This window comes from Acyrthosiphon pisum, chromosome A2, assembly GCF_005508785.2.
Source record: "Acyrthosiphon pisum isolate AL4f chromosome A2, pea_aphid_22Mar2018_4r6ur, whole genome shotgun sequence".
In the NCBI taxonomy this organism is placed as follows: domain Eukaryota; kingdom Metazoa; phylum Arthropoda; class Insecta; order Hemiptera; family Aphididae; genus Acyrthosiphon; species Acyrthosiphon pisum.
In genome coordinates, this window is record NC_042495.1 from 118073437 (window position 1) to 118096512 (window position 23076).

The 23076-nt window shown below is 38.4% G+C and overlaps 1 protein-coding gene across 1 annotated transcript in view; it reads left to right on the forward strand.

The window, feature by feature from the left end:
- Window positions 1–23076, forward strand: part of LOC100163757 (homeobox protein B-H1-like) — a 60645-nt gene that overhangs the window by 35471 nt on the left and 2098 nt on the right. The window lies entirely within an intron of this gene.

The window sequence follows — 23076 nt, forward strand, 5'->3', positions numbered from 1 at the left end:
ACACGTCGTGACGTTTGCTTTGGATGTCCGAGCCAAATGAGTTATCGGCACATTTAGCAGACCGACCGACCGGCCGCTGGAAAGGTATTAATTTAGTACGCTTTACACTATTTTCGTACACGTTAAGATCAGTCCGGTCCGCGCGCCTTTTTTTCAATAGGTACCCACCCTGTCACTTATCTGCATATACACGCGGAGAATAGTGTATAATATTAGTACGCGACATTATTATTTTAGCGTACAGCGTATAACCACAAAACAAACGGAGATATTAACAGGCGTTTTTATAATATTCGTTGACAAACTGCCGCCGCCGCCGGTTAATAATAATATTGCAGCCGTCGCGCGCCTATATATATATGACGTATGTCTCAGTATCACTATATATTACACTGTTGCTGGTGCTGCTGCTACTGCTGTTGGTCGTTAATATGTCCTCGACGTGCGTTATTTTAAGGACTTCTTTCGACAAATCGTTAATGCGCGCGAGTAGGACGTTTTTATTTTAGCTTAATTTATAATAATTACTTAATCGCGCCGTCGTTTAACGCCACTGACATGTTTGTCTGTTTTTCTCAGATTGCAGTACGACCGTCACGTTTTTGTATAATTTAATTTTTTTCGTCCATGTACAAGCGAGAAGATTTCTTTGAGAAAACGACCGTATTTGATTTTAATAAAGTTCCATTTGAGAATATTCTATAATAGAATGTTGCGTACAAATAACTGTAAAGGTTAGCGTGTTATGGTGGGTTAAACGAGAATCCAAAATTGTTTAATCCAAAACGTGTTTCATCATCAATTGCATATGATTTGACTCCCGGTTACCAAATATTTTAAAACGTCCCTTTACACCGACAAGAACACGTTCAAAATTATTATTTACATTGGTTTTAACATTTAATTTTGTAGTGACCAAAAGAAAATTGTGCCACTGTAAAAAAATCCGATGTAACTGCAGATGTAGGGACAGATTATTATCACATCTTTCGTCAAGATCACGTCTTATAGATAAGTGCAGACAAGGCGCTAGTTTTTGACGTTTTCCTTTCAAGTTGAATATACCTGTATCACTATTATATAAAGCAATTAGTCATGGTCGCATCCGTTTCGACATAAAACACGTCATCGTCATTTCGGTGTTTTCTTCACCTTTTATGTTCATTTTTCTATTACTTTATAATATATCATCTCGTCGTTTTGTGTCTTGTGTGGCCGATGTCCAGACAAAAGGACCACCAATTTTCGTGCGACCAACAACGAAGAATCGCAGTTTTTAACGCGCGAGCTGAAAAATTAAAATAAAATATAAGCCGCAGCGACTGTTTATTATAATATTATAATTTTGATGTATGCGACAACCGTAGATAGTCATATCAATCAACCCATCTAAGTTAATTATAATAATATCATACTTGATTCCGCGTAGTGACCTGTGTGGCGATTTTCGCCACACAAAAAAACTTGGTATTTATAGTTGTTACTGTACAATATTTACTCTCTTGATACTCTATATTATTATAGTTTCATTTCTCTAGACTATATTATAGCCTATGGGTATCAAATTTATCAATTTTAAATTCAAGTAAAATTGTCTCGACTTAGTTCTCAATTTAACACACACCTATTACAGGTATAGGAAAATGAATAGTGTTACTGCAAATGCAATATACTCGGTTAAGTTACAAAAATCGAGAGACCTGTCCAGTGTTGAATTACGCTAATTCTGTGCGGCCGTGCGCGTGTTTTATTGATCGGGTTGACAGTGTTTTATTGCGATTGCAGAATAAAATTCGTATCGTAATAACGCGTTCGATGGTTATTTATGGCGGGAATGGGATGTCATGTCATGTCCGGATTACCGGGTTTCATGACGTATTTGTACTCGTACCTATATATTATTGTAACGCTGTTTTTTCTTATCCTTTTTACAACAATAATCTAACCGACGATCGACCGGAAGCGACGCTGTGGGGGTAGGGGGGGGAGAAGGGACAATCGGAGGTTTGTCGTCGACGGGACTCGCGCGCCGTTGCAAAACCAATAAGTCTGTCAACCGTGTGCCTGTGCGCCCAAATGAAGAGCTATCGGTGCGGGGACGCTCGACCCTAATGAGCGGCGGGATAAAACACGTCCTTGGCCCGGCTGTATATTTATTGGCGACCGTAAATTATACGCGTGCGACGAAAGACGCGATCGTCTGCTGCTGTCGGTGCTGTGCATGTCCCAGCGTCGGAAACGTCGTCGATTTTTATCCCTCTGGGAAATAAAACCAAACCCCTCCTTTCCACCGGATTTTGTAGTATCTGAGTATAATTTGTCATCGTTCCACGTCGTCATCCGCTGTGCGGCTATTAAGTATATTATTAAAGTGTATACATATAATATATTATATACTATAATAATATAGTCGTGTAGATTATATATAATTGTGATATAATAGAAACTATTATATATAACAATAGTATATACTCGTGTTGTACACAATGGACAAATAAAGTGGGTGATGGTGGTATCCCCCGAATTTGGATGCATTTCCCGTGGACATCTCCCCCGCACCTATCTAACATCTAAAAGTTTCGAAATGAGTGAGTGTAAAGTCCTCCCCATCCATCACAAACGCTAAGCATTATACATTTGGCCATTATTATAGGTATAGTTTCGTTGGGTCGTTAAAGTATGATTCCCAATTTTTTCAGAGTTACACAGTCGCAGTGAATTTGCATCCCTAATTTTTTTTCAGCTGCACGTGTCTGTATACTCCATATTATAACAGCAATAACAATGATATCTGTTTCGGAGTATTGATTATATTATGCATCCCGCGAATCGATGTGAAACGATGCCACTGTGGTAAAGTAGGGGTAACAGTAGTGCGGTATTACTTGTGTTGGACTTGGGGGTACGCAGGGGGACGGAGTACCCCAACTAATTTCTAAGACATTTTAGAATAGGTACCCTTTCTTTTATTTTTAAGGGTCCCTTCATCATTCTGCGTTTTTATAAAAATGCGCGAAATATAGGTAGTAGGTACCATAATAATTTATCTTATTTCATAAATTAGTTAATAATAACCTATGTTTAATAATAATACTTTATTTTGCAAAACAACATGAGACACATTATATAAATACGTAAAATTAATTAGTTGCAGCACCCCCTAAAAGCAAAGCTTGTGTTGGGGAAGCAGTTCTTAAATTATATTAACTTAAAATTAATACACAAAATAATAAATTAGTAATAGCCGATATTAAGAAGTAGCAAAGTATAGGTAGTTATGCAATATGGTATTACACCTATGGTAAGTACCTATGTCTTATATTAACTTGTATTTGTTTTAAAATGTATTATTTATAAATATATTGTAAATAATTTAAAAACGGGTTATTAGGGGGTGTGGGTGCAATAACGTCTAACGAGTGATGGAGACGCTCTTTTTTAAAAATTCCCTCTACTTTAATTTTGCAAAGTCAAGCACTGGACCCACCTATATAATGTGTATACTTGTAGTAATAACTAATATTAGTAGTGGTAGAAGTAATACTAGTAGTAGTAGTAGTATATTATAGCGTTGTTAATGACACTGCTATATATCAGTGTTGGTAATTCTTCATCTCGATCGTCGTCGTGTACGCACGTCATATTATGTAGGTATTATAATAGGTGTACGACGTGTCGACAACAATTTCCACCCGCGGTGCGTGCGCGCGTCGCTCGGTAGTGTCCGTCGCGTCCTCGTTTTTGGGAGAGCGCGAGCCGCAGAACACGCGCCCGACCGACCGGCCGACCGCCACCGCCGCCGCCGCGTGTATTATTAGTTTTATTATAATATCGCTGCACGGCAACGCACAAACGCGCACAGTGTTTGCGGCGGCGGCCGACACAATGTAACGGCGCGCGCGGGTCCATGTCAATGAGTGCGTATAACAACGACGGTATATGCATGTATATTGTAATATATAGTCATATACATAATATGTATATAATATAATATAATACGCTGTCACTGCCGCACGTAAACCACCTCGAGCAATAAGGTTGTTTTTTTCCTCTCTTCAACTCTTTGAACTCGTCTGCGGACGCCGACGATCTTATACGACACCGCCGCGCCGCCGGTTTATTATATTATTATTATTATTATTATTATTACAGTGCACACGCGTCGTCGTTGGTGAAAAACTCGACCGGACTTGACCGGACTTTGGCGCTGTAGCGATGCCTCGGAGGGTGGAGATATATATATATATTTTTTTTTTTGGTTTCTGTACGTAACGAATCGAATGCGAATTCATATAATATATATATATATACCTAAAAATGGCTAATATTTATTATACATCAGCTGTCGATCGATTCGTAATGTAATAATTGATGCATTCAACAATAATAAATAATATAATATGTACACTATATGACTAAGACAAAACGCTGGTGGAGAATTTATTTTATTCGTACAATTACAGGCGCGTTGTAAGAACTGCACTGTGGGTGGCATATTTTTATGATTTCTTCTCGGGTCTGGAAAATGTTCTGCGCGCCACCGCTGCTGAGCACACGTGTTCACCGTCAAAGTCCCGCAGTTGTGAAAGTCCGGGCGGCGCGACTCGGCGTTCGATTATTATTCAAAACTATACCGTTGTGTACTGCATATTATACCAACGACTCGCAGTCAAAAAACGATTGCAACTCGCTCAATTCTTTATCGACTTTTGTGATACGTTGTGTTTGGATACACTATCATCAAAAGTCCAATCGATGTCTGATTGTCTCGTACAAAAAGTTTGGTAAGGATTTCCACCTCTCCCTCACCATAATGTGTACAATGTCCCGCAATGAGGGTGCAGTCCGCGGTCCGTCTAGTGCTTTGGGTTTTATGGCGCACGCGCGCTCTATTATGTAGTGAGCTGGTTGTTTTGCTCGTATATGCTTCGATTGTGTGTATATTTTTACAAAAAAAAATTGTCGTCACCCAATCTAATTGGACGACTACGCTGATAAAAAAATTATAAATATAGGTACACCTTACATGTATATATATACAAGAAGATGTATACTAGCGACTGTACACGACCCACGGATCATTGATCCTCAAACCTACGTGTCGCCCGCAAAGAACAAAGCCCCGGCCGATATCGGAACGAAATCCGAAGAAAAAAATAGTATATATTCCTTCCACTTCCTACGCGGCGGCAGCGTATTATACCGACGCGCGCGGACGTAATAATTAATTTTTCTTTTTTGTCCCGATAGTTTGTTTATATACAAGAACATTCTCTCACAAACTCCGCGCGCGGTGAATAGATTTCAATTATCGACGGTTCGTTAGAAATCCTTTGTCGCCGACCGCGCCGGCTTATTTTTTCTTACTCCCCGTAAAAAGATAAAAAAAAATATATATAATACCTAATAATAATAATAATAATAATAATAATAAAATCGACCGGTGGGCCCTTACTATGGCGCAAGCGCGTTCGCGTGTGTGCGTGTGTGTGTGTGTGCTCTATTAATGTTCATAACGAGGTGTGTGGCATCGGCAAACGAATAGAGGTAGTGAGGTAAATTATATCTACCTAATATCAAATATGTATACAAATTACAGTCGGCCGCGTGTCTATTATAATTTCATATTATAATCGTGTGAAACTCTCACCGCGCTCTGCTGCCGTCAATATTGGTCGAGTTAACAGATTCGTTTGGATTTACACCTATAATCGCTACAGCGTACTAGTATAGGTGACTATAACCATAAGTACTGCAAGGGTGGGTTAGTACATGGACTATATTTTAATGTAATATTATATTTTATCGCTTGTAAAATTTTCTCGCGTCGTTCAGATGTCGGTACTTAACAGTCTGCAGGTTAAGACCAATGCCCCCCTCCCCCCCAAATGCTCGATAATATCGGGCCTTAGTTTAGCACCCATAAAATAATATTATGTGCCGCGACCATACCGGTGATAAGAAATCCGTAAAAAATAACAATGCATATTATACAACAATGCGGCGGTATTATTAAACTTGGCATGGAGATTCCGTCTTTTCGGCGCGTCCTTAATTTTTCTAATCAGCGGTCCTATTTTCGTTGGATCGAGTGACCGGCGGCGTTCGAGGCCAACGCCTTGATTGATCCCTCGAAGCCAACGAGACGATTGCCACATTCGAATGAATCGGCGAATTCAAATGGTGTGATATAGTCGTGTGCGTGTGCGTGTGCGCGCTGCGAAGGCCGTCATCGCCAGATCATTTCGATCGGATAATTAAGCGTGATTGTATACGGGAAAACGTTGTTAATAATATCATTACGTCGTAATAATTTTACTTCAGGCTCCCTTGAGTGTGTATTTTATCAAAAGTATAATAACAATATTGTGTACGAGAATACCTACCGATGGCTGATGTTGAGCGAGTACCTACCGGTGTCTTTTGAAAACGAATATAGTTTTAAGAGTAAAAAAATTAAATCTGTTCTTTTATAACGGAGTCCGTCCACTATTTTAGTGTTTTACCAGCTGAAAAATAAAAATTACTTTCCTGTGGGCAGTAGTTTATTTTATAGCCCACCGAATTAACGTCACGGCGTTAATTGTTAGAAGACTTGGTAGTTAGTTTCTCTGCACACGCGGCGGGAACCTGTTTATTAGATCAAATCACAATAAACATTTGGAACCGTAATATTACGATATCTCTCAGTATAACTCAACCCGTAACCGTTTCTACTTAACCTGCAGTTATTACTGATTAGACACTAAAGTATATTATAGTGAATTATAATATTTAATGAATATCGCAATCATCGATTTATTTACAATTCAACTATACTAATGTAGCTACAATTGCTGACGATAATGCGTCTATGATATCGGTGTCTACAATTTATTATTTATCTGTGTTAATTGTTGTGGCGCATTTTTTCATATATTTTGTTTTTCTTCGTCTCCGCGCAACTTGGGTTGTCGACGGTTTCAATGCACGTGGGTATATACTCATCTTTTATTCGACCATCTTTATGTTTTGCTTTTGTTATTCCATTATTTACTGCATCACGGTTCTTTATTTTAGTACCTATATTGTAGTACAGTTGCACACGGAAATTCATCAATATTATTCTTTATAAGCATTGTTTATCTTTTGTGTGTCAGTAGCAACTGGCAAGTGTACCTACAGGAAATATTGCCGGAAAAAAAAATAATAATCAATTAACAGCTACCACGATGACTTGCAAGTGTCTTAAAACAATTTTCGTTCCTGGCGCGTCCGGATAATGATTTAGGTGCCTTCGATAAATGTCACGTGGCTAAGTTTTTACTTCTGTCTATTCGGCGGTATTCTCCACTCTCCCGTTATTCATTTTTATAATTAATTAACGTTTTACTAGCGCTATTATGTTGTTAATTTATCGTGCAGAGCCGCATTATACGATTATCGATTAACCAATATTCGATTTAATAGCCGTCCGATTCAGGCGATTGGAATGTTCAATAGCATCGTTATTGCGAGCGTCCGTGCCCGCAACAGTACAGCTCGAGAGTCGCGTTTAATACACACACGATCCGGGCGATCGGAGTGGCAATAAGAATAATAGGTATAATGATGATGATGATATCACGTCAAGACGCCGCATACAAATGATTAGAGTGGGAAGGGGCGTAGTTAAATAATAATACGTTCTCGACGTCGGAAAAGTCGTGGACCGCAGCAATGTGCTCGCGAAACGTACCTATATACAATAATATTAATATAATAATAAACATCGGTGCTGCAGATGACGTAAAAACTAAAAACCATCGGATGGGTTTCCGTCGACGTACCTATATGTACCTATTATAATAATATGCTCATTGCGTAATTTCGACAATAATATAAACAATAGGCGTTTGGAGGGCCCAAGACGGTCGTCTGTAATGATGTATACAATGCCTATAGGGTGTCCCGAGATTTTCTCGCGTGAATAAATAAATTACACGGTGTGAGGGCGAGGAGGTTATAGTTTAGATGGGTAAAATGAAAGAAGAATTGTTTTTGTTACGCGCGCAAGGTGGTGCGACAAAGGGCGTTGAAAATGACCGGGTTGTCATGCGGTCGGGGGCAGAAAATCATCGTGCGACGTGTGTGTAACCATTTTATAGGGTGTTTTGGGGGTGTGTACGTGGGGCGATGAAGAGAGCTGGAAGACGGCGGTGGACGAGTGATAGACCGCCAGGGATGTATTTTGACATGATATTTAAGTCTCATTAGCATCTAGGAGTGTCTCGGGGTCGTATATATAAGTGTATACGTGTACGTCTACCTCTGTGTACGCCGCCGTAGCCGCCGCCTAGATGGTATAATATTATAGCAAACGGTGGAGTTAATATCAACAGGCCGGCCTGTAATTACGGACGCCGACGCCGACCGTACAAAAAGAACCTGTTGTTTTTTTTCCCGTTCGTGATATCGCGTCCGACACGTTTGGCGGCGGCGCGGCGATGTGTTACTATAATATAATATTACTACGCCACCTCGACGTGAGTGCCGGGCGATTTTATTTTTTTCTATCATCTCATTTTAATAATATTTCGTTTCGATTAAAATAATATACATTTTAATCGCAATTATTCTCGGTGCCACGATCGATAATCACCCGCGCGCATCGTCATCGTCTGTCGGCACCTATAACCTGACCCACCTGGGTAGTAACTTTCAAATCTTTTTACAAAAACTTCAACCTCGTAAACCAGCTTTATCCGAAGGATAATAATCGCGCACCATAATGTAATATCCCGTCGCGGCCCGTATCGTTCGTTAGGGGAGGGTGACGCGTTATTCGAGTTTTGTCAAGTCTCGCCGCGGCGGCCGCCGGTAATTATTAGTTTGCGGTCCCGGCCGCCGCCGTCGTCGATCAATCTTTCTTCGTCTCGACGTCGTCGTCGTATCTACGTTTTGTTAATAGACAATTAGTGGTGTACGCACACCGTTTTCGAGAGCTGCGCCAGCGCGCGCTTGCGTGTGTGTGTATTATTAAACACGCGCACGCGCGCGATCTCAAGTCTCCCGACACCGCCTGACCGTCAGTGTATGTGTTGGTGATTGAGTGTGAGTGTGAGTGTGTGATTGTGAGTGTATGAGTGTGTGTGTAGGTGTGTGTGAGTGCACTCGTGACGGGATAAGAGGGGAAATTATGTGATGACGGGTTCATTGTTAGGGACATATTAAAAATGAAAACAAAATATTTATTGTCTGCCGCCATTACGATTTATAGTAATAATCACCACCGCCGTGGAAATCCAATTAATTTATAAATACATTATATTATAATATTATATTTTATACTCGGGATGAATTCTCGAAATTTCATCGAGACGCTGTCGTACGTATATATTATTATATTACGGTAATATACGTCACTTCTCGTGCCAAGATTGTTCGAACAGGCTTGAGAAGAATTCCTAGCGCACATTTTTATTTTTTTATTTTTGCGCAGTAATTTTTATGTTATAAACATATTGTATACGTGTCCAATTAGATTGACGATTCGTCGAGCGGGACAATAATACATTCTAGGTCCACGCGAGGTCGTTGTCCATAATACTGTTTATTATTATTTATTAATGTGTCCATGTCTGCAGCCATTTTGCAAATTGGTCATTGTTTATTTTTTTCCCTGCAGTTGTTGACGTCAAAACCATTTGTCTGGCGTTTCACTTACGATGTCACCCCCCTACCACCTATAAGCCATCCCAATCAATACATACATTTTTATATTTCCACGTAAAAAAATTGCTCATTAAATAAAAAGTAGTTATTATTCTCGTGTCCAATTTACTTATAAAGCGGGATAAAATCGTTGGGAGGACTATAATAGATACTAAAATATTATAATAACATCTTAGACCATATTTTTTTTATACATATCATATTTGTATCATACATTTTTTACTAAAAATATTCTGCTTATTAAATCTTAATCTATACTTTGAAAATAATTATGTTAAATTAAGAACCAAATAAATAAAATATTATTAATAATTGTACTGTTGTGGAAATTTTAAGTGTCCATAAATAATTACATGCCCGCAACAACTTTTTTTTTTATCAAAACAAACGAATATTTACAATCCGTATAATCAAATGGTAATATAATATTACATAAAAATGTATAAGGCTTGACAGCTTGAGTGAAGGGGGCGTCCTGCAGTAACGCTACTTCAACTAATACATACCTAAGTTCTTAAGTAATTACTAATTACTTATATATTTATAATATAATAGTTAAATAAATAATTTAAAATTTAAATATGTATTACAACTTGCTAAATCTCAGATGTCTCATGTTCAGAATAAATGCTCTCAAACTGATTATATTGGTAGAATAACTTTCTGGACGTCTCGTTCAAAATCATATTATTTGTCATAAACTCTGTATTATTACAGATTATACGAAACTTACCATACACTAATATCAGTATGTAAAATATAGTTTCATCTAATTTGAAACAATGATATATAGGTATTATGTGATTTTAATTTGTATCATTTAAGAAAAATATACATATTTTGATATTATTTTTGTTGCTTATTTGCTTATATTATTCCACAATTGTATTCACACATATTTTAACCGTCTCGAATTAAAACTAAAGGGGAAGCAAAATCGTGACTATATACTTTCAATAGGGGGAATCCGTCACAATCCATCCTCCCTTTTTAAACAACTGCAGCTTATTGTCATGGGCACTGCAGTAATATAATTTGTTATATTGATGTAATATTAATATAATAATATAAATCTCGCTCGGCCGTTGTTGCACCATTGTCGGTCTCGGTCACAGTGTTGTATTATATTGTTGTTTACACCTTTGCACAGTCGAGCCTTCGAATGCCGTTTAGTCACTACTCACTATATTATATTATATTCCATTCGTTTAACATAATAATAATAATAATAATAATAATAATAATATAGGTAATATTAATATGTTTTCTTACATAATATTATTACAATGTTAAGTTTTCAACAACGAGAAGAGACGTATATAGACGTTCAGTTCGTCACTATTATAGGTAGACTTTCAGGGGGGGGGGGGGGAGCGTTTTTTCGGCAACAGCCGGCGCGCGCCGCGACGACGTGTCGGCTGCTGACGTCCGTTTTGTTGCGCTTAAAGAAATGGTACGTGCAAGCGCCAAAAGGGGTCGCGTCCGTTTTCTCGTTCCATCCGTCGCGTCGTCCACGGCAGAGAGAATTGACCCGTTCTCGGAAATTAAATGCCGTGCGCGCGTCTAACAGTCGAGTGAAATAATCATAATAATAAAAAAATAGTAATAAAATTACACTCTGGGGATATTTAGTTAAATATATTTTATTATTATTATTATTATTATTATTATTATAGATATCGCTTCGGGCCCGAGCGTATTAAGGCTGGGTAGGAGCCGCCGCGGCAGCTGCTTGATTATACGGTTCGGGTGTTTGTGTGTGGCCTCCACCGCCGCCGCGGCAGCTCACCCGCCCGCCATCTCCCTCCCGTCTACGACACCTCTTTCGCGGCACCGGGAAAATTAAAGCCGTCGTTCCTATATATACCTCTATAACTATATAATATCATATGTGTGTGTGTGTGTGTGTGTGTGTGTGTAGGTATATAATATAATATATATAAAAATACACCATCCACCTATGTATATACTACGATGGTTATTTTATTATTTACAACCGGCGGCGGCGGCGGCACCGAGGAAATATGACATCATTTTTACACGTAATAAATATATAATCATATACAGTGTCTTATATTATTTTTCTCATAACGTTTTGTCCCTGGAAGAAACGAAATACCCGCCCGACCAAAGGTATTAGGAAGAAAAAGAAAAAACGCATCTCCCGCCTGCCCGGGCTTAATGGTGATTTATCATTGACCGTCGGCGGCATGAAAGGCAGAGACGGACGCGAGACCTGGGTGACGGTGCCTAAATACCCGGGGACCCCGGTTAGTTTTACATGTCGTAATCCTTTAAATGGGCCCCGTAAACGACACATATTATAGTATTATTATATTGTATAATATGTGATAATGTAATGACATCGGTGAAAAGAAACCGCTTTTCTTCCCCTCCGATCCGTTCTACTATATTATAACTCCCCAACCACCCACACACGCATAAACACGCACACATACTCAAACGCCCACGGTCCGGACTGTGATGTTTTTAGCATCTCCTGATTTTAAAATCCTTTTTTTCATCACATTTTGAACGATTATAATATAATAATATTATTTATTATCATCTGAAATAAATTAAACAAATCAAAACTACCTATATATAAATATATAATGTATATAAGTGGTATAAATAACAAAATTCGCAGGCTCGCAATATACACTGTTGCTCAGCAAACAAATGTCAGTGTATAATAGATTTAATTCGATGACGAATCGCAGTGGACGGACGCTTTTTTTAATCGTCGACCGCGCGTCACACTTGCCGTTGCAGTAGTGAGCGTCTGCATTATTATTTTTTTATTATTATTATCGCGTTATTACACGATTCTCGTCCGATTAATTGTCCGTGTCGAATTTAATCCCAAACTAATTCACCGTTTATGGTGTGTATGGAGGAGAGGAGATTCCTTACACTATACCGCTTTGCTGCAGCAGTGCGTATTTTACGAATTTTATAAATTAAACGGCCACCCGCGGTGTTATGTCCAATCGTACATATAGTATATTATACTATACGTGCGGAGGAGGAGAAACGATCGTTATAATAATATATACGTTACACGTCTTTTTGGCGAGATTCTCTTAACGATTGTTTCCCTGCTCTAACGGTGATCGGTTGTACTGTTGCTATATAAAAGCCTCCTGCTAAAATTTGCTCTATCGCCCCCCCCCCCCCCCACCACAGATTACCCATTACGCGTCATTATTCGTCCGCCAAAATCTCGACGTACATAATCATTCTTTCCTCGCCTTCACTCCCGCGTACCTATATAAAACTCGATTATTATATTTTTCTAATCGAACGAAATAGTGTGATGTGCTGAGAGTGACTTGAGCGGGGGAGGGGGGCATGCGGCAGATGGATGGATTTTAAATAATATATTATTATTATCATATTATACGTCATCGCAGCACATACGAATACCGTCGTTCGGCCACGCCCCTTGTCCCACCCTGTATATAATAACAATATTATCATATTACAATGTATATACTGCAGCATACACAGGAATCGCGGAACACGATTATATTACTATTATACACGTCGTGTGCGAATAATATCATCTACATTCGACGGTTGTATTACGAGCTCACTGCAAATAGGTAGGTAGGTATACGCGCATATAATGGTACAACGATCCTCTCGATATCACACCGATTACGAGCGCTGTGGCGTATTATCATCCTGTCTCCCGCGGCACCGCCGGTATAAGGTTTTGAAACATAGATACTCTACTCAACTCATTTATACAACATAATAATATAATAATATATAGGTACCCTGCACGGTCGGGGAAAAAAGAACGCGCACGAATCGCAGCTTTCGCAAACCGATGATTTACCGTCGAGTATCATTAGTATTCCGTTTAGAAAAAATAACAATATCCCCTCTCTTCAACGATATTGGTCGTGAGTAATATATATTATATTGTACATTTATGTATATAATATAATAATATACACACATACATATACATACTAGGTGTCTCGCATCGTGTTTACACCCCGTACAAACCCGCTCGCCACCATTGCCATGTCCGCAGATTTATATAATCGTAAAAATTTTCAACTGCTGCACGAAAACGAAAATGTATGATAGGCGGTGATGATTCGAAAAAAAGTTATACCGTCTCGGCAACGAACCCATTGCTGCAGAGAGTGAGAGACGACCTGTACAGTATAATATATAATTATTATTATTATTGCTGCAAGACTCCGGGACTCCGGTATGTATAATATGTATATCGTCTGTTATAATAATAATGTATACGTGTTGTAATAATGATCTGAATGCGACGTGGTCTCGGTAACAAGATTCGGATTACGTTCCGACAGCGGCTTGCCTGCCAGTAGGCAAAATAGTGTTATAGCTTATTGCGTGCCACGCGATATAGGTGTTGCCATTGTTTTTTTTCCTTATCCGTAGTATTATAATACATCTGGCCTATAGTAGTGTGTGTGTGTGTGTGTGTGTGTGTGTGTGTGTGTGTGTGTGTGTGTGTGTGTGTGTATAGGCGGATAGGAGGACTATACGGCTGAGGTGGCGGAACGAACGACTAATTACTTTAAGTACGCGTCTGCGTGTGTGTGTGCGCATATGACAAGGTCGCGAATCATAATTAATATATTATATATTACTTTACTTTACATATAATATAATATATATAGATAGGTAGGTATATCGCAACTTATTATTCAGCGCGCTAGAGACGTCATCGATGTGTGTGTGAGACTTGAGAAAATCGTGTAGAGTGTCTGGTGCAAGTGATTTGATGATCAATCTAAGGACCCAGAAATAAAAACAAATGTTAAAATAATATTTAGTTTTGTAAATTATGCACAGTTATAATATATGGTGTTTCATATCTTACTGGGATTACACTAAAGGTATATATCCACAAATCAATAAATTATAATCATGTTAAGTAAAATTTGGATGCATCGCACGCGTTGCCACGGTCACCTCATATATTACAAGTTACAACATATTTTTATTTTAAGTAGAGAGACCCGGTTGGTTCGTTGTCCAATAAAACACTTTGATCGCGCGTTTTATCGCGTTATCTCCTTTATCTTTTAGTTTTAAAACGAGTTATACACCAATAAGTAAACCAAAAATAAAACCATGAATCATGAGTGGTTAGAATGTCTGTCTTTCAGATGATAATAAAATTATAATATAGGTCCACCATTTTTGACTCTAATATTATATATGTATAGATGACACGATGGCATAGAATATCTAATTAGATGACGAGTGTCATCACAGATTCGTAATTTCACGTGTAATATGTGGTCGAATTTTAAACGTGTCGTAAATGGGGAGGGGTTGATAGAAGCGAAACAAGAGAAAAATACCATGTTTGAAAAAAAAAATCCGCGCATTTCATTATTTATCGGTAACCTCGTCACAGTCTAATCCGACGATGATTATGAAACCGGAGGTGCTAGTTAGCGGTGCGCTTTGTACCGCGCTCTCGACTGCTGCCGGCTAATATCGCCTTGTCACGTTTAATTCAATATCTTATTAAAAACACGATACTCGTCACCCCTCCACCAACTCGAGTGTTTCCACCCCTACCTCACCTATGACGCTGTTATTACACCTCCGATCCGTAGGTCTTCGTCTACTCGCTCACACTCACGCACGTACAATAGAAATGACACATTATCTCTCCTCTCCTAACGCGAACAATAATAATAATTTAATGTTCACTCTGGTCTGCCGCCGCCGCCGCATGTAGTGTGCAACGATGATATATAACGATTATTGTTTCTCGTTGCGATATTATACTACTCCCCCGCTACAGCCGTCACTAATATCTTCGGCTGACTGTTCTCACGCGTCTCTGTCCTCCTCCTCACCATCGTGCACTATAAAACTGCATCGATTTAATTGCAGCACCAACTCGGCAAGGCGGTCACGACAGTGGACGGACGGACGGACGGGTACTTACATGATAATAACATAAGTAAATCGTACCTACATTATAATATGTACGCGTGTATTATAGTAGGACATTGGGCGAGTATAGGTGTAAGCGGAGGAGGAGGTAGAGGAGAGAGTAGAAGACGTAGAAGTAGTATATAATATGTATACCACACCGCGGGTATATACTTTATGTGTGTGCGTGCGTGTGTGTATGTAATGGGTATAATGATGAAAATTTTCGATTAGTAGGTGCCTCGTTTACGATCATCGGGACGCACACCGGAGACGTTTCGAACAAAAGGACGAAACGAGATCGATCAGAGTCAAAACCATTAGAGAGCCAACGAGCCTGTATTATATTTATTATTATTTTTTTCGTATACACATCTTGCACAGTTCTCTTTGGACAACTATAAGACTGAAGCTAATTAATACGGCTGAATCATTAATTGGTTCAGCGGGGATCCTTTGTTGTTAAGCCGCTCGTCCCACAGACGCGATGTACCTTACACGGGTACTACACACACACACACACACACACACACACACACACTGCGAGCGTGAATACCAAAACAATACATATCGCATCATGCGTAGGTACGTAAACTTAAAACATTATAAATCGTACGACGGCGACACACATTATATATAATACTATTATAGTTATATTATACATCATCACAATATATCCAACGTTAATAATAATTATTAAAATATGTTACTATCATAATATATTATTATATAAGATAATATTATGTATTACGCTGCAATTACGTTAGTATCTATATGTATGGTTGGTCACGGATTTTATTATTGCGAAATCATAAAGAAATTGATAGTTTCCTTGGCTTTATTTATATATATGCGAAAAATATTTTAAAAAGTAAACATAATATATTATAATATAATGATGTGTAAATGTCACTCAATTATAATGATCGACTCTATCGACGTTTAGCCTCCGCGTGCCTTTAATAAACAATGACAACAATAATAATAATAAAATTATATAACCGATATATCCTCTCCACGTCGTGATAATAATATAGTGATATGGTTAGCCGATTTCTGTCGCTTTTGTTGTGTTCTGCTGTAACACAGTACCTATACTTGTAATCTGTATACAGCGTACCTATGACGACAAGAGTGTGCTACTTCGCATCGGTAAACTAAAATTTTACGGTGTTGCGTATATATTATATTAATAAATGTATTATTCGACGGCTATTGCTGCAGGTCGAGCGCATTTGCTGCCTGTCTGTCACGCCACGCGCCGGCTGAAGGTCCATTATAGATCACGTTTTCGAACCGAAAAAAAAAATTTATAATAATAAGGTAAAAACATATTGTATTATTATTATTCGACGCGATCATATTGATATACGTGTATAATATCAACGCGATCGGGTTGACTTTGCTATAGTGTAGTGTGTATATAGGCAATAGGTATATATAGTATTATAGGTACCGTGGATAATATGCCTCCGATTGTATACATGCATGATATATATATACACGTATAGTGACAAATATATAATGTAAACCCAAAAATATAATTGAGTTTTTTGTCTCTCGTGTACATACCTAAATATACATGTACACAGGGACACGTCTGCGGCGGTCTCGCGGGCTTTTCGCACGCGGGTCGTGAGGCCGATCCGATTTTTTTGTTTTCATTTTTTATCGCTTTTGTCGTCACGGTTACTCTGTGCATGAGTCCCGCACAATTTCCGGCCTCGTTAATAACGTCATAATAGTAATAATATATATAATATAATATAGGCAAATCCGACGGGACGATCGTAAAAAAGTTCAATTTTACGTACACGCACTACGACCAATACTACTACAGCCACTCTCTTCTACTGTAGCATAATTTAATATCGTATGCGTAATATATATAATATATATTATGTGTGTGTGCGCAGTGCGTACTGTGCGTGTATAATATTCACCAGTAGACATCGGCCGTAAAAGTATAATAAAAACTGAACGAGATCATATAACCACACCGCGGTTATTTTCCCCTACCTTTGGAAAATGTTTCACTTGAAACGAAACAGCAAGCTTTCATAAGTTCAGTGGAGACATAAAATATTTGTTCACAAAATAATGTTGGCTCAACTACTCAGCTCATTTGAACTTTTTTTTTTTAAATTTTGTATTCAATTTATACGTAATTTAGTATAGGTACTATGATAACAGTGTTTTGTTCACGTGTACGCCCGTACGGGAGGAAGAACCACAAAGATGTGTTGGAACTTGATGATTAACCCAACCATAAGTTGATAGTAAATTTGCCTCATACTTCGAGAGTAGGTATATTTACGATACAAATAATAGTTATTACTCGTCAATTTCTTTTCTGTATCTGACAACACATACAGAATAATATTAACATTCCACCCAACCAATATAATACATGATTCAATTTATAGCATTAAGCTAAATTGGCCAATTATTATAAATATTGAAATATTAAAACATTATTATGTACGATCTCCCGTCAATCTTACTACTATTATTCTTTTGATTTTAAATCCAGGCGTTAGCATTAATACACATAATAATTACAAATTATATTACCTAGTGTCCTATAATAGTCATCAGTATATAAGTACCTCCGTAGGTACGTCTTTAAAATTAAAACATAACTATAGGTAGGCACATTTTAAATCTGCCACAGCCGAGAGATCATAAGTAAAATTACAAAGATAGCGTACTCGTTATCGAATTCGAATTCTGTGATTATCGGTGTGCACAATATTATTATACATATTGTATAATAATATGGAGGTTTGTCTCTCCCAGCAACAAAAATTGTTCAAAGACTCGTCGGTTTTATATCCGGTACAGTTAGTATAATATTATTTAGGCATATAGATGTACGGACGCGGTGTAAAGAAAATAATGCAGTAATGTCCGTCGGTTGCCCTATAAACACAGCCTATACATACCTGTGGATTCATTTCAATATATTATATTATAACGGACTTGACGCTGTCCAGAAGTATAATATAATAATAGGTAGTACTGGAATACGACTGTTGTGCTCGCCTCTATATATATATATATCTCTAATATCGCTTTTTTTCCGTCGTGTACGTATCTGACGGGCGCGCGCGCGCGCACAATTTTGAGAACCCGCGCACCGGAATGTCGGGGCCCCGGTGTCGGCGGCGGCGGCGGTAATAAGAAGCGATACGATCAGAGGAGCCGCCTCTGCTGTTTAGTCACACCTGCCATGCGCGGGACCTTTGATGTGGCCGCCGACATGAGACGGCGCGCCCCGCGGCTATTACCCACCGCCGAGGCACGCCGCGTAACTTACCGTAGCGCCGTAACGCGCTGCTCGGCCGGGCTCGGCAACCGTCGCCGCCACGACCGGCCCCGCGCGTACATGATATTATTGTAATATTATACGCGACGATAATATTATTATTACTTATATTATTAGATCGTTTCAATACTTACGCGGTATCGTCGTTGGCACAGACAGTTGCGAGATAATGATATTATAATATATTATTTGTATCGATATTAACGCAAAACGTCCGTTCTGCTATATAATAATATAATATGGCGCGCATAACATATAATAATATTTAGTCATAAAATATATAATATATTATTTTACATCGCGTACCGAGCTATCGCTCATAATTTTCGACAAGTTTTTATTATTGCATATTATGTAAGTACCTACTTAATTATTATTATATCCATTTCGATTTTCTAGTCATTATTCTGCAAGACAGTTACAACGGGTCGAATAGTGATGTTATGTTATTCTCTTCGTTATGTCTACATGTTTGTATGCTTAATGCGTTATAATATTGTCTGCATCTTTAGAGCAGTATATTAACACGTGACACGTCAAACTCGCGGTTTAATTGTTGAAACAATTATAAAAATAATCATACCGTTTATCTCGACAGATTTATGGTATATTCTACCAAAAATAAATCAAACAGACATACTTATATGCTAATAATAATAATAATAATAACAATATTAATAATGGACCTCTCTGTTGAGCGGAGAAAAATCGCCGACGACGACAACGATAATAATCCGGAATTTTCGACCGCACCATTTCTGCTGCCTACGCTCTCGACCGAGAAACTGTCATTAGTCACCGGGCTACTTGAAAGGGCCTCTGTTGTTTGCCATTTTCCAAAGCGCATTAATTGCCGTTGCCGCCGTCGTGTACGAGATAGATAGCCGCTTTCCGCGTCCGAATCGTATACATTTATAAATATAAAATAATAATTATAAACGTGTGTTGTATATACGACAGTAATAATACGATCGGTATCAGCAGCCTGATGTCAAGTACAAAAAAAAAAAAGTAAATCGTTAAACCGTCCGAAAACAGAAATATTCTCAGGGTACACATCACAATGATGTGCTTAACATTATACACGTCGCCAAGGAGGACCGAAAAATTCCACGGATCAAAATAAGTGTGAAGTGACCGCCGCCTCCATAGAGTGATTACCGGACCGTGGCATTGGTCGGCATTACGCGGGGTAGTTGCTGTGTTGTATAGTGTTGTTTAGTAGTAATAATCGTGTAAAAACGCGGACACAAAGGAATAAGGAAAAATAAAATACAAATCTTTTGCCACCCACTACTAATGCCGCCGCCGAGAGACGTGAGAGACGTCCAATTAATGGTGTGCGAGTGGTGTGTGTGTGGGGGGAAACGTATTTTTTTTTACTCGCTTATCAAATGCACATTTTACAATAATTTATACTACCTACAAATATTATACATAATATACGTTATACGTTGTACACACGTGAAAGTGCATTTTTTTTTCTCGAACATAAACTACGCACCGCGCCGTCGGCCTTCACATATTATATTCAAAAATCTTTGGCTATTAAATCAGAGAGAGAGAGAGAGAGAGAGAGAGAGAGACGTTTCGCTTGTCGTTTGCTCGTTAGTTAAATTATGAATTCCTACTATACGTCCGTTCGTATAAATTCACAGATTACAAATTAGCTATGGAATTTGGTCGGTCGGTAGGTCGCTTCTTCCCGGGCAATAAACAGCCATGCACCGGTTGCCGTTTTTTTATTATTATTTTTCCTATTCCTACTTTTACCGTTTTTTAATTTTTTATTGCGTATTTTTACTAACGGCACGCGCACGTCTTGAAAACTTGGTACAAAAAACGTCGAAATTGTGGTTAAGTGGTCTGACCTGTAAACTCGTATTTGTTGTGGGGGAAGAAGAGGGGCTGAAGCGGACCCAGATTTCTTACGGAAGTTTTAGAAAAATCGTTTTTATAATACAAGTATAATAATATATTATTTGATTATTAAATAATATATTTAAAAATCATTGCATAATAAACTTGTCATCCACGAAACCCGGAAGAGAATGCCGTCTTTTTGCTATTTTTGGGAAACGACCAAAAAGAATATTAACATCGCCCTATACACATGCAGGGGACGACTCTGCGAAGTAATATAATAACAGTTATCGACCTATACCTACGTCTCTGCTGTTGTTACATGGTGTACAATGATAATAATAATATACTATTTAACAGGAATCCTGCCGCAAAATGTATAGGGTCTATCTCAGGGATGCGTAGGAGGAGGTGTATCACAATAATGAAGTGCACATATATTTTGCACCGTATGTGTAATATTAATATTATTATATCGAGTTCCGTATTACGAGTATTTGCGAAAACCGATGACTTAGTATTATAACGTCGCGCGGTATGTATATGACGTATTATAATATTATAATAGTTGCAATACAATAATAATTAATAATAGCGACCGCCTGCAGTAAAACGTTAAAACGGCGTGCGTGTCATATTATGCGCTGCTGCAAGGACGAAATGTGATTTATTCGTCCGAACGGCGGATTAGTCGCGGTGCTGTTTTATCGGAGTTGACATTTTAACGGGTTTTCTCGTGAGCGCGTTTCACGAAATGAACCCTTCTCCGCTTTTTTACGGCCACGGCGATAAGTCTTATTTTCTGTGCGGCCTATCGTATATATACCGTATACTATTATGTTCGTACCTATATATATATATTATGTGGGTATGCAATTTTTTTCAAATATTTTTCGCCACGTTCTTGCGCCGCTGTCCCGTATTTTTTTGATTTACGTTTCGCCATCGACAACATATCGCGCGCGTTATTATTAGACCACCGCATAAGACGGTCGGTCGTCTTGTATAATATAATATTATATATAATATACGATACATATTTTATACGTCTTATTCGTGCCGCCGTTTTAAATACGTCTGCCGCTTCAGTCGGTCAGTATCGTTATAATGTTATTATTATCAGGCGTGTCAGCGGCGCGATTATATCGAAAACGTTTGCGCCCGGAATCGCGAGGTTTCGGACCGAATCAAACACGGCCGGCCGCGGGTCAATCGATTGTGCACACCCGGTTTGTACGTAAACGACGACGATACGTCTTATAAAAATATATACATTATAGGTATATATTATTTATATGTATATCTGTTAGATACTCCGACGGGCACATAATATATTTATATCTACAAGTACCTAACCTAATTATGTATATAAATATACGAAACGCCGTGTCGTATCGGCGAATCGCCACCGTCCGATACATCGCACTGCAATTATATTAATAATGAACTATTATATACATATATTATTAACTATAATATATAATGCTACTGTGCGCGTAACGTTACTGCGCGGCGGTTAATAATTACCCAGCGATCGAATTCCATTTCGTCGCGGCAGCGGATCATCGATAATCCGGAGCTCGTGTTCATCCGCGCTATAACCGAATTGCGGACGAAAATCCCAGTCGAGAGCGTGTCAATATAAGATTATATAGGCAAAACCACTCTTCTCGTTTCTCACGGAGATTGGAGGCGGTGTTAATATGTATAATATTATACATAGTATAGTGCCCCGAGTAGCTTTTATAGTTTGTTTATTGTATACGACCAATCAGAATAATAGTCCAGAAGTATCTCCGACGATCTATAAACGGTTTCAAGTTATAGCTGTGCTAGTAACTTTCAGGCCACCATCTGCACTATATCGTTTTTTTTAATAGTAAATACTAAATGTCGTCCACGTGACAATATTATTAAAAAAAATGACCAATAGTGGCGAGTGCCCGCACTTTGTTTGAAACCACGTTATTTGATGATTGAGTGCACATGCCATTATGGCATTCAGATATTATTTCGATCAGAACGATCGAATAATTAAGTTATCACCTTTGATCATCAATGGTGACGTGCCCTGACAAATACTTATCCGCTTAATATGTAGTATTGTAGTGTGATTAACATGTAAAAGTCACGAATATATAGTCTGTGGGTTTTCCTGAACGTATTTCTTCGTTTTCCACAAATTCCGTTTTTATCGAGAGATGTGCGCTCGTCACTCTAAGGCCACCACCATCACTTTATGG